This window comes from Lynx canadensis, chromosome D2 (assembly GCF_007474595.2).
Source record: "Lynx canadensis isolate LIC74 chromosome D2, mLynCan4.pri.v2, whole genome shotgun sequence".
NCBI classification, from domain to species: domain Eukaryota; kingdom Metazoa; phylum Chordata; class Mammalia; order Carnivora; family Felidae; genus Lynx; species Lynx canadensis.
Genome location: NC_044313.2, coordinates 64,473,601 through 64,486,986, shown reverse-complemented (window position 1 = coordinate 64,486,986; position 13,386 = coordinate 64,473,601). Strand labels below are relative to the sequence as shown.

At 41.7% G+C, this 13,386-nt stretch overlaps 1 pseudogene; it reads left to right on the top strand.

Annotated features, from left to right (window-relative positions):
• The first annotated feature begins 4,984 nt into the window (after positions 1–4,984).
• LOC115526931 lies at positions 4,985–6,069 on the top strand (annotated as a pseudogene).
• Positions 6,070–13,386: the final 7,317 nt, after the last annotated feature.

The following is a 13,386-nucleotide window of genomic DNA, read 5'->3' as shown; positions in this document are numbered from 1 at the left end:
GTATAAGAAAGTGGTCCAGATTTATTGTTTTGCATGTAGCTGTCTAGTTTTTGAAGGAAGATATTTTCGTCTGTTTCATTATTATTGGTACTCCTCATATCCAGGAAAATACAAAATATGAGTTCAACAATAGCTACTGATGAATGAATGAATGAATAAAAGGAACTGGTGCAACTAATTATTTGATCAGATAGCAACCTGATTTAAACACCAGGTGGCGTTTGGCACCACAGTTCCAAGATAATCAGTTTCCTAGACTACCAATTAAGAAAGGAGGTGAGAAGTTCAAGGAAGCTTGTGATGTCTTATTGAGTAGAACCCACTAGGCCTTTTCCTTTCTTTGTCACCAGGTCATATGCCATCCTCCATTCCCTCCCCACCCCTACCATGGGCCATATGTATAAGGAGGAATACTGGTAAAATAGTGGAGGATGGCATGGAGTCTGACCACCTGCCTATCTAGCTTACTTGTGCCTCTGGACTTTCTCATGCTAGATACCAATAGTAGCACTTTCTTCTTATGATGGATTGGTGCTGAGTCCTTTGAACCTATGATTTGGTGGGTCTAGAAACCCAGCTCCTGATGGGAAGCTCTGGCCACATGATCAATTGATGTTCCAAGGTCCGATGCTAGGAATAAGTAGCATATGTGGGAGATCTTTTTAAGAGGTCTAGCAATCTCTGCAGTAGTTAGAATGAGACTTGCTACAAATATAGACCTAGAAGTCTGTATTATCATTCTCCTATTAGAGCTCACTATAAACTACACATCTGTTGTCAACACAGATACCTCTAATACCAAAGGTCTACTAGGTCTGATGCCCCAAGTAGAAAGGCTACTTGGTACTGTACTTCGGGCCTGTTGCAGATATCTTTCCTTCTCTGGGATCCATCAAACCTGTAAGTCTTCCATGTCTCTCAGTAAGTGGGTGGAAGCAGTGTTTACACATGTGGATATGCTGCATCCAGAGCCCTTTTAGGCCTACCAAACATTGTGCTTTCTTCACAGTGATAGGGGTTATGAGATGCTATAAATTTGTCATTTACTTTGGAGAGGATGTCCTAGAATACAGTCTTATTTGGGGAGGGGAATGAGAAGACAGTTTCTTAGTTTTCCATTTGGCTTTTCCCACTATAATAGCTCTTAACCTACAAACTAAAGAAGCTTTGTATGAGTTCTAACAACTACCAAGTATATTTATTCCAATTATACATTCAAGACTGGGAAATGATGATGGAGTAGGTCCATGGACCCCAGTGGACCCACAGTAAGCAGGGTGTGGACCAGAGCTCCATTTATTGTATGTACCCATATAGCCCTACTATAATAGAGGCCTATGCTGATGTTTTGATATGTTAATTAGGACTCTGGGTCCTATAGTTCTCATTCAAATATTCAGATATTTCTTTTTCTCAAGTGTCAAGTATTTGGGTAAATGGACAGAGGTCCCTTATGGGAAAAATCATTAGCAAGTAACTTTCATGGAGTCATGGAATTCTTTTTCCTAGGATGACGTTTCCATCAGTCAGTGTATTCCAGGTCTGAGGATGGCTCATTGGTCAATATTGGACAAGATCTGAATATTGGAATTTTTATTGAGGTATCCACCCCCAGTCTCTTGATCATTCATCTTTAATTTCATTTAATTGTATACTTGAGAATACTTTCATAGGCTGCCCATTTATCATGACATTTGGAGCACCATGTTCTCTTAACCATCTCCGTGGTTCTTCACAGTCATACTTCATTACCCATTACTATTTACTATAATTGTGCTTACCTCTCTTTTTCAGTGAAGTGATTCTTTTCAGTGGTTAAGTTGTCTGGATTCTTTTATTTGGGGATCCTGTCATGTCCATGTTATCAGGGAGCCTAGTTCTTTAGCAGGATCTCTTATTGCCCTGGATGACCAAAGACAACTGCCATTGAGCTTCTTAATGATGTTAGTGCCCCTCTTACTGGCACATTACTTAACACTCTGGTCAATGGACTGTCCTGTAAGCCCTTTCTTAGAACATTGTGGATGGGTGGGTTTTCTGGCCTTATGTATAATCTAATAGCCTCACTTCTCTGAATCTTTTGATTACTGTCTTAACCATCTGTCCCATTTCTACTTCATTAGGTGTAGGCTATTGCTTTGTCCAAGCTTCCAAGAACCATCCTAACAGCATATTAGCACTGTTTCCTGGGATTCTTGATGGGATGTAAACCTTGGATCACAGTAGAGTGCTCACATATTGATGAACTCATTCATTTCCAACTTCACATTCTGTTCTCCTTGATACAGCATACTCAGGATGTAATCTCATGGAAACTCTCCTGGCTCTTGCTGGGAAATGTTGGATAGGTAGTGCAGCTTCTTTGATATATAGTTTTTAACATATTTTAGCAGGCTCAGAACTACCCAAGATGGGTTGTTATAACTTTCTCCATGACCTGGTGGCCAGGAGATCTGACCTAGGGCAGATCACAAAGGGATGTGTGTTATCTGCAAGGCAAAAACTCTGTACCATCTTCAAGCAAAAAGTGGAGTGGGGAGTGCAAGCCTTTAAAGAGAGGAGTGGACCACTTCTGATAGATAGAGGATTAAGGGGAGTCTGAATATATACAAAGATTCAAGATTTTCTAGTGCATCAACCAACATGTTTTCATTTCAAGTCTCCATGTCCCACTCCTTCCTAATCAGAATCCTGCCTGTACTATAAAAGACCTGCTGGTGTAGAGAATTCAACCTTCTCTGTTTCTCTGCCTGGGTCCAATCTACAGATTTTCTGTCCTCTGTTTGCAGGAGATGAGAATCTTTTTTGTATTATTGAGGAGGCCCTTAAGGTCTCATACCATCTCATGTTGGTAGTATTTTACCCTTGGACTTTCATTTTACCTCAGTTATCCATTAGTGGATTTTTAAAAAGTTGCACCATAACTGCACACTAGTGATAGAATTCTCATTTTGGAACTAGGTGATCCAGCTCATAAATTCCATCTTGTGGTTGCCTTCCTAGAATCATTTTTGGCAGGAACTGTCCCAGGTTGACTTCCTCGGGTGCCTAAGGCTATGAGGTTTCCATGCAGAAGGTTAATTGAGGAGTGCTTTTAGTACCAACACCTTTGATGAGTGAGAGTCGCAGGACCGCGCAAAGGAAGAAGTTGAATTGTGATGTAGTTGCAGGAGAGGCCTCAGCTGAGATCTGGAGCTGTCATGTTCTTCACAGTTGTCCTAGTTGAGTCAAGAGACTTTGTACTCCAGCACCATCAGTCACTGGATGCAGATGCCTCCAGGAAGAAGGATGTGTATTCTTTTCACCTAGAGAAATTCCTGGGGAGGAATTCAGTTGTGAATTATCAGCAGTCTGTACTCTTGGCAGCTGGAGAAATGGGTGCCTCAGTCTATTTGGGACTGAGGACTATTTGGGCAGTGGACCACAGAGTTCACCACAGTTTCAGTAGAGATATGTTGAATAAATGATTGAATGGTCCTTTTGGAGCTATAACTCCTTTTGGAGTTATAAGCCTCTTGAATTTATATTCCATTTGGGTTGTTATGTAGTAATTGGCATAGCACCTTCCATATAATAGTTGACTGATCAGTATGTGTTCAGCAAGTATACGAAGGAATGAATTTTAGGGCTCTTATTCATAGTGACTATTCTAGTCCCAGTCAATACAACGGAGGTTTTAACTATAATCCCTTGCATTGCGGTTTTAGAAAATTTGCTACTCCCACAAAGAAGGATGCTGTGGGTTTACTGTTTATGTGTAACAGTGACTGGAAAGGTCCTTTGAAATGTGGTGGTGTGAGTGGGCACTACCGAGCCTACTATTCATGCTACACTGACTCTCAACCATGACATAGAACCCACTAGTGCCTGCGGATGTCATTCATTGGCATGCATGGACTTAGGTAGAGGCTGAGTCTTGTGTGCTGTAGAAATGCCTATTAGTTTCATTCTGAGTACTTAAAAGCATACCAGACATGCTTACAAATTCTTTCTTGGAAACAGATTGTTGGTAAGTGCTTTATTTCCTCTCTAAATACATAGTTTGTCACCACATGCATTAATTCTTCATTAAACGATGTCAACATTCTACTAGGTAGAAATAATTGTACCCTTTTCTTAGGTGCAATTATCCTGATGAAAGTAATTAGTCAACACAGCTACTTAAGAAGGAGCCCTGCATTTGGAAGAGATTCAACTTATATGTACCATGTGGTAGGGATTTAGCTTGGCACTGGATTCAACTTGGCAACACGTACAACTTCTCAGAGGGCTCCTTGGTTGTTGTGTTTTCTGCATAAAGGTGATATCCCCAGAAAATCCGGTACAAAGAAACATACTTACATGTATTAAGACCCAAAGCATACCTGTTATTCTGACAAAAATTATTTGTATACATTATTTTTTTAATCCACACAAGAAAATATGATTCTAATTTTGCTTTATTCTCTCCTGCCTGTTTGCCAACTCACTGGACCTTCAGCTAATGTTGTACATACACATAAATCTCTCCCTTGCCATCAACTATGCATTTGGAGTTTGGATTTGCTAAAACAAATAGAAGAAAGCAACTCTTTAATAGTGTGAGATCTGAGGCAGTTTGTGATGGTGGACAGTTCCTATCAATTTTAAACTCTTTAAGTTACTCTTACTCTCTTTCTGAATAAAGAGGTAAAGATATTTTTTCAAAGGCTCTCAAATCTCTACTGCTAAATTTTCTGGGAGTGATGGCAATCCTGATTAGGATTTGTGTTACACAAGTGTTTGCAATTGTCAAACTTTAGTGAATGATCATTTTATTTCAAAGGAAAAGACTGGAAACAAATATTGAATTCTAATGATATGTATACTAAAGTATTATGGAGAAGGATACCAATGCCTGCAATTTAATTTGAAATGCATAAAAATAATATGAGTTACCTCTCTGCTTCTCCCTGTTCAACAATCACATCTTCTGGTGTAGTGCCAGCTGTGTCCCCAAGACACGATGGTGAAAGTTAGAGTAAACAGATTTGGCTGTATTGGGCACCTAATTACCAGGGATGCTTTTAACTCTGGAAAAGTGGATATTGTTGCCATCAATGACCCTTCATTGACCTCACCTACATGGTCTACATGTTTCCAGTGTGATCCTACCCACAGCAAATTAAATGGTACAGTCAAGGTTGAGAATGGGAAACTAGTCATCAATGGAAAGCCCATCTCCATCTTCCAGAAGAAAGATCCCACCAACATCAAATGGGTGATGCTGGTGCTGAGTATGTTGTGGAGTCCACTCGGGTCTTCACCACCATGGAGGAGGCTGGGGCTCACTTGAAGGGTTATCATCTCCACTCATTCTTCTGGTACCCCCATGTTTGCGATGGGCATGAACTATGAGAAGTATTACAACTCTCTCAAGATTGTTGGCAATACCTCTTGCAACACCAACTGCTTGGCCCCTCTGGCCAAGGTCATCCATGACAACTTTGGCATCGTGGAGGGACCCATGACCATGGTCTATGCCATCACTGCCACCTAGGAGACCATGGACGACCTCTCTGGGAAGCTGTGTCACCATGGCCAAGGAGCTACCCAGAACACTCTCCCTACTTCTTCTGGTGCTGCCAAGGCTGTAGGCAAGGTCATCCCTGAGCTAAATAGGAAGCCCACTGGCATGGCCTTCTGTGTCCCGATTCCCAATGTGTCAATTGTAGGTATGATCTGCAGCCTAAAGAAAACTGACAAGTACAATGACATCAAGAAGGTGGTGAAACAGGCATTAGAGGGCCCCCTCAAGTGCACCCTGGGTAACACTGAGGACCACTTTGTCTCCTGTGACTTTAACATTGATACCCACTCTTACACTTTTGACGCTGGAGCAGGCTTTGCTCTCAATGACCACTTTGTCAAGCAAATTTCCTATTATGACAATGAATTTGGCTACAGCAACTGGATGTGGACCTTATGGTCCACATGGTCTCCAAGGAGTATGAGTCCCCTGGACCACCAGCCCGAGGGAGCGAAAGAGGAAGAGACAGTGCCTCAGTTGCTGGAGAATTTTTGCCCCAACTCACCCCCCCAATATACTGAGAATCCCCCAACCTCTACACAGTTTCCATCACAGACCCCCTGAAGAAGGGGAGGGGCTTGGGGAGCCCTACTTGTCATGTACCATCTATAAGTATACTATACCCAGACAAAAAAATAATATGAGTGTTGGATGAATATAGGGATGGATAGATAGAGTTGTGATAAGTAGAGTGAAATGTTAATTAATGGTAGAATCTAGGTTATAGGTACAGGGGTGTTCCATGAAAAATTATAAAAATTTTTCTATATGTTGGAAATTTTCATAACAAAATACTGGAAATAATCACCATTGGCACTCCTTTTGTAGTGCCCTTGAGGCAAACTTTGATCAAAAGGGTGTAACAATTCAATTTATCCAAGGTTTACTGAGCACCCACCTTGGCAAAGTTTGGTGCCGGGTATGAGATTTCATTGGGATTCCATACTTAGAAGTCTTCCTCTATTCTTAGATGGGGCTAGTGCTCTGAGCAGCTCTTGCCCTCCCTTTAATTCTGATTCCAGCAGGGAGAATATAGGTAAATGTATCCCAACACTTTGGAATTGATGGATTCCTTCCTTCCTTCCTTCCTTCCTTCCTTCCTTCCTTCCTTCCCTTCTTCCCTCCTTCTCTCCATCCATGTGTACTCTATTTCTTTGTTTGGTGTAGGTTGTTTAAAAAGTGTTGGAGATGGAGTTCTACAATCAAGAAGCTTAACATGTAATGGGAATCTCAGCATGAAGTCACTATTCCTGCAAGTTCCATTCTGACATTGTTTATTCATACTTTCAGACAACATCACTTCACAAGGAGGTATGTAATGTAAGATATGTGAAAATACACTTGTGTGCATCTGGAAAACTTCAAAAGTAGAATTTTTTTTTAAAAATTTCCTGATAATTTCTAAAGCCACAAAATATTCCAGTCACAAATAAAAAACCAAGGCTTTCCTGTGGGAAACTTTAGAGAAAACCTAACAAAACTTTTACCCAATTGGAGTAAACCATTAAATACGTAAAAGCACTTTAGTAGCACATAAAACCAAACCAAGTCCTCTGAAAATCATGGGGCCAAATCAAATGCTAAGATTTAAAAAGTCCCAACTGAATGAAGTCTCACCCAAGTCCTGCCAAGGGAGTTACTGCTCCCTCCAGAGTTGTCTCCTTTTTTTATTGGTTTTAATTAAGTTTTACAGAATAAATTAGTTCACCATATTTGAATCACATTTGCACACAGAGATGAAAAGTTCTTCTTTTCCCTTCCAAATCAGGGCTTTACTACAGAAAAAGCAATCTGTGTGATGCAACTACTAAACCCAGTCAATAAAAATGTCCAGCGAAGTGGGAGGGAGAGGAAATGGGAAAGAGAACCAAAGAGGAAGAAGCAAGAGCAAAGGAAGCAAATGGAGAACAGAGAAGGGCAGGAAAAAAATGAGGAAAAGTAGATGAAGCCCTGGGGCAGCCAATGACTCAGTGCTCTTAGTTGGAGCCAAATGCTAAAAACTTGCTGTGAGATTCTAAACATGTGTCTGGTTCCCTTTGCCTTCGCTTCAAAATCAGTAAACTGCTCAGTGAAAGTCTTCATATCCCATTGTTTGCTCTTAGAAACTGGAGTGTCAGGTACTCTGCGATCCTAAGAATCAGTGATCCAGATCCCTGCTTCTTGGCTTTTTAGTATCATCTACAACAGGAAAAAGATCTCTCTCACCTATTTCTGTTTTGGTATTAGAATTTCTGGATGTTTTTCTTTACCTGCTTTTGCCATTTAAACATAGAATGAGCCCTCTCCCTCTGCCCTTCTGACCCCCATGCTGTTTGCACTCTCCCTCTCTCTAAAAAAAAAAAAAAAGAAAAAAATCACCTATTTCTTTCTATCATTCTGCATCAGAGCCAAATAGAATTAGGTGTTTTCAGAGAGACAGGAAGATGGCGGCGTAGGAGGACGCTGGGCTCACCTCGCGTCCTGCTGATCACTTAGATTCCACCTACACCTGCCTAAATAACCCAGAAAACCGCCAGAGGATTAGCAGAACGGAGTCACCGGACCCAAGTGCAGACGAGAGGCCCACGGAAGAGGGTAGGAAGGGCGGCGAGGCGGTGCGCGCTCCACGGACTGGCGGGAGGGAGCCGGGGCGGAGGGGCGGCTCGCCAGCCAAGCAGAGCCCTGGAGTCCGGCTTGCAAAAGCGGAGGGGCCTGACGGACTGTGTTCCAACAGCAAGCGCGACTTAGCGTCTGGGAGGTCATAAGTTAACAGCTCTGCTCGGAAAGCGGGAAGGCTGGAGGACAAAGGGAGGGTGAGCTGCGGAGCCCCCGGACGACAGAGCTCAGTTTGGCGGGGAACAAAGGCGCTCGCCAGCGCCATCTCCCCCGCCCATCCCCCAGCCAAAATCCCAAAGGGAACCGGTTCCGGCCAGGGAAATTGCTCGCTCCGCGCAAACACCCAACTCTGTGCTTCTGCGGAGCCAAACCTCCGGCAGCGGATCTGACTCCCTCCGGCTGCCACAGGGCCCCTCCTGAAGTGGATCACCTAAGGAGAAGCGAGCTAAGCCTGCCCCCCCGCCGCCATGCACCTTGTCTTCCCACCCCAGCTAATACGCCAGATCCCCAGCATCACAAGCCTGGCAGTGTGCAAGTAGCCCAGACAGGCCACGCCACCCCACAGTGAATCCCGCCCCTAGGAGAGGGGAAGAGAAGGCACACACCAGTCTGACTGTGGCCCCAGCGGTGGGCTGGGGGCAGACATCAGGACTGACTGCGGCCCCGCCCACCAACTCCAGTTATACACCACAGCACAGGGGAAGTGCCCTGCAGGTCCTCACCACACCAGGGACTATCCAAAATGACCAAGCGGAAGAATTCCCCTCAGAAGAATCTCCAGGAAATAACAACAGCTAATGAGCTGATCAAAAAGGATTTAAATAATATAACAGAAAGTGAATTTAGAATAATGTCATAAAATTAATCGCTGGGCTGGAAAACAGTATACAGGACAGCAGAGAATCTCTTGCTACAGAGATCAAGGGACTAAGGAACAGTCACGAGGAGCTGAAAAACGCTTTAAAGGAAATGCAAAACAAAATGCAAACCACCACGGCTCGGATGGAAGAGGCAGAGGAGAGAATAGGTGAACTAGAAGATAAAGTTATGGAAAAAGAGGAAGCTGAGAAAAAGAGAGATAAAAAAATCCAGGAGTATGAGGGGAAAATTAGAGAACTAAGTGATACACTAAAAAGAAATAATATACGCATAATTGGTATCCCAGAGGAGGAAGAGAGAGGGAAAGGTGCTGAAGGGGTACTTGAAGAAATTATAGCTGAGAACTTCCCTGAACTGGGGAAGGAAAAAGGCATTGAAATCCAAGAGGCACAGAGAACTCCCTTCAGAGGTAACTTGAATCGATCTTCTGCACGACATATCATAGTGAAACTGGCAAAATACAAGGATAAAGAGAAAATTCTGAAAGCAGCAAGGGGTAAACGTGCCCTCACATATAAAGGGAGACCTATAAGACTCGTGACTGATCTCTCTTTTGAAACTTGGCAGGCCAGAAAGAATTGGCACGAGATTTTCAGTGTGCTAGACAGAAAAAATATGCAGCCGAGAATCCTTTATCCAGCAAGTCTGTCATTTAGAATAGAAGGAGAGATAAAGGTCTTCCCAAACAAACAAAAACTGAAGGAATTTGTCACCACTAAACCAGCCCTACAAGAGATCCTAAGGGGGACCCTGTGAGACAAAGTACCAGAGACATCACTACAAGCATAAAACATACAGACATCACAATGACTCTAAACCCGTATCTTTCTATAATAACACTGAATGTAAATGGATTAAATGCGCCCACCAAAAGACATAGGGTATCAGAATGGATAAAAAAACAAGACCCATCTATTTGCTGTCTACAAGAGACTCATTTTAGACCTGAGGACACCTTTAGATTCAGAGTGAGGGGATGGAGAACTATTTATCATGCTACTGGAAGCCAAAAGAAAGCTGGAGTAGCCATACTTATATCAGACAAACTAGACTTTAAATTAAAGGCTGTAACAAGAGATGAAGAAGGACATTATATAATAGTTACAGGGTCTATCCATCAGGAAGAGCTAACAATTATAAATGTCTATGCGCCGAATACCGGAGCCCCCAAATATATAAAACAATTACTCATAAACATAAGCAACCTTATTGATAAGAATGTGGTAATTGCAGGGGACTTTAACACCCCACTTACAGAAATGGAAAGATCATCTAGACACACGGTCAATAAAGAAACAAGGGCCCTGAATGAGACATTGGATCAGATGGACTTGACAGATATATTTAGAACTCTGCATCCCAAAGTAACAGAATATACTTTCTTCTCGAGTGCACATGGAACATTCTCCAAGATAGATCATATACTGGGTCACAAAACAGCCCTTCATAAGTTTACAAGAATTGAAATTATACCATGCATACTTTCAGACCACAATGCTATGAAGCTTGAAATCAACCACAGGAAAAAGTCTGGAAAACCTCCAAAAGCATGGAGGTTAAAGAACACCCTACTAACGAATGAGTGGGTCAACCAGGCAATTAGAGAAGAAATCAAAAAATATATGGAAACAAACGAAAATGAAAATACAACAATCCAAACGCTTTGGGACGCAGCGAAGGCAGTCCTGAGAGGAAAATACATTGCAATCCACGCCTGTCTCAAGAAACAAGAAAAATCCCAAATACAAAATCTAACAGCACACCTAAAGGAAATAGAAGCAGAACAGCAAAGGCAGCCTAAACCCAGCAGAAGAAGAGAAATAATAAAGATCAGAGCAGAAATAAACAATATAGAATCTAAAAAAACTGTAGAGCAGATCAACGAAACCAAGAGTTGGTTTTTGAAAAAATAAACAAAATTGACAAACCTCTAGCCAGGCTTCTCAAAAAGAAAAGGGAGATGACCCAAATAGATAAAAATCATGAATGAAAATGGAATTATTACAACCAATCCCTCAGAGATACAAACAATTATCAGGGAATACTATGAAAAATTATATGCCAACAAATTGGACAACCTGGAAGAAATGGACAAATTCCTGAACACCCACACTCTTCCAAAACTCAATCAGGAGGAAATAGAAAGCTTGAACAGACCCATAACCAGTGAAGAAATTGAATCGGTTATCAAAAATCTCCCAACAAATAAGAGTCCAGGACCAGATGGCTTCCCAGGGGAGTTCTACCAGACATTTAAAGCAGAGATAATACCTATCCTTCTCAAGCTATTCCAAGAAATAGAAAGGGAAGGAAAACTTCCAGACTCATTCTATGAAGCCAGTATTACTTTGATTCCTAAACCAGACAGAGACCCAGTAAAAAAAGAGAACTACAGGCCAATATCCCTGATGAATATGGATGCAAAAATTCTCAATAAGATACTAGCAAATCGAATTCAACAGCATATAAAAAGAATTATTCACCATGATCAAGTGGGATTCATTCCTGGGATGCAGGGCTGGTTCAACATTCACAAATCAATCAACGTGATACATCACATTAACAACAAAAAAGAGAAGAACCATATGATCCTGTCAATCGATGCAGAAAAGGCCTTTGACAAAATCCAGCACCCTTTCTTAATAAAAACCCTTGAGAAAGTCGGGATAGAAGGAACATACTTAAAGATCATAAAAGCCATTTACGAAAAGCCCACAGCTAACATCATCCTCAACGGGGAAAAACTGAGAGCTTTTTCCCTGAGATCAGGAACACGACAGGGATGCCCACTCTCACCGCTGTTGTTTAACATAGTGCTGGAAGTTCTAGCATCAGCAATCAGACAACAAAAGGAAATCAAAGGCATCCAAATTGGCAAAGATGAAGTCAAGCTTTCGCTTTTTGCAGATGACATGATATTATACATGGAAAATCCGATAGACTCCACCAAAAGTCTGCTAGAACTGATACCTGAATTCAGCAAAGTTGCAGGATACAAAATCAATGTACAGAAATCAGTTGCATTCTTATACACTAACAATGAAGCAACAGAAAGACAAATAAAGAAACTGATCCCATTCACAATTGCACCAAGAAGCATAAAATACCTAGGAATAAATCTAACCAAAGATGTAAAGGATCTGTATGCTGAAAACTATAGAAAGCTTATGAAGGTAATTGAAGAAGATTTAAAGAAATGGAAAGACATTCCCTGCTCATGGATTGGAAAAATAAATATTGTCAAAATGTCAATACTACCCAAAGCTATCTACACATTCAATGCAATCCCAATCAAAATTGCACCAGCATTCTTCTCGAAACTAGAACAAGCAATCCTAAAATTCATATGGAACCACAAAAGGCCCTGAATAGCCAAAGGAATTTTGAAGAAGAAGACCAAAGCAGGAGGCATCACAATCCCAGACTTTAGCCTCTACTACAAAGCTGTCATCATCAAGACAGCATGGTATTGGCACAAAAACAGACACACAGACCAATGGAATAGAATAGAAACCCCAGAACTAGACCCACAAACGTATGGCCAACTCATCTTTGACAAAGCAGGAAAGAACATCCAATGGAAAAAAGACAGCCTCTTTAACAAATGGTGCTGGGAGAACTGGACAGCAACATGCAGAAGGTTGAAACTAGACCACTTTCTCACACCATTTACAAAAATAAACTCAAAATGGATAAAGGACCTAAATGTGAGACAGGAAACCATCAAAACCTTAGAGGAGAAAGCAGGAAAAGACCTCTCTGACCTCAGCCGTAGCAATCTCTTACTCGACACATCCCCAAAGGCAAGGGAATTAAAAGCAAAAGTGAATTACTGGGACCTTATGAAGATAAAAAGCTTCTGCACAGCAAAGGAAACAACCAACAAAACTAAAAGGCAACCAACGGAATGGGAAAAGATATTTGCAAATGACATATCGGACAAAGGGCTAGTATCTAAAATCTATAAAGAGCTCACCAAACTCCACACCCGAAAAACAAATAACCCAGTGAAGAAATGGGCAGAAAACATGAATAGACACTTCTCTAAAGAAGACATCCAGATGGCCAACAGGCACATGAAAAGATGTTCAGCGTCGCTCCTCATCAGGGAAATACAAATCAAAACCACACTCAGGTATCACCTCAAGCCAGTCAGAGTGGCCAAAATGAACAAATCAGGAGACTATAGATGCTGGAGAGGATGTGGAGAAATGGGAACCCCTTGCACTGTTGGTGGGAATGCAAATTGGTGCAGCCGCTCTGGAAAACAGTGTGGAGGTTCCTCAGAAAATTAAAAATAGATCTACCCTATGACCCAGCAATAGCACTGCTAGGAATTTACCCAAGGGATACAGGAGTACTGA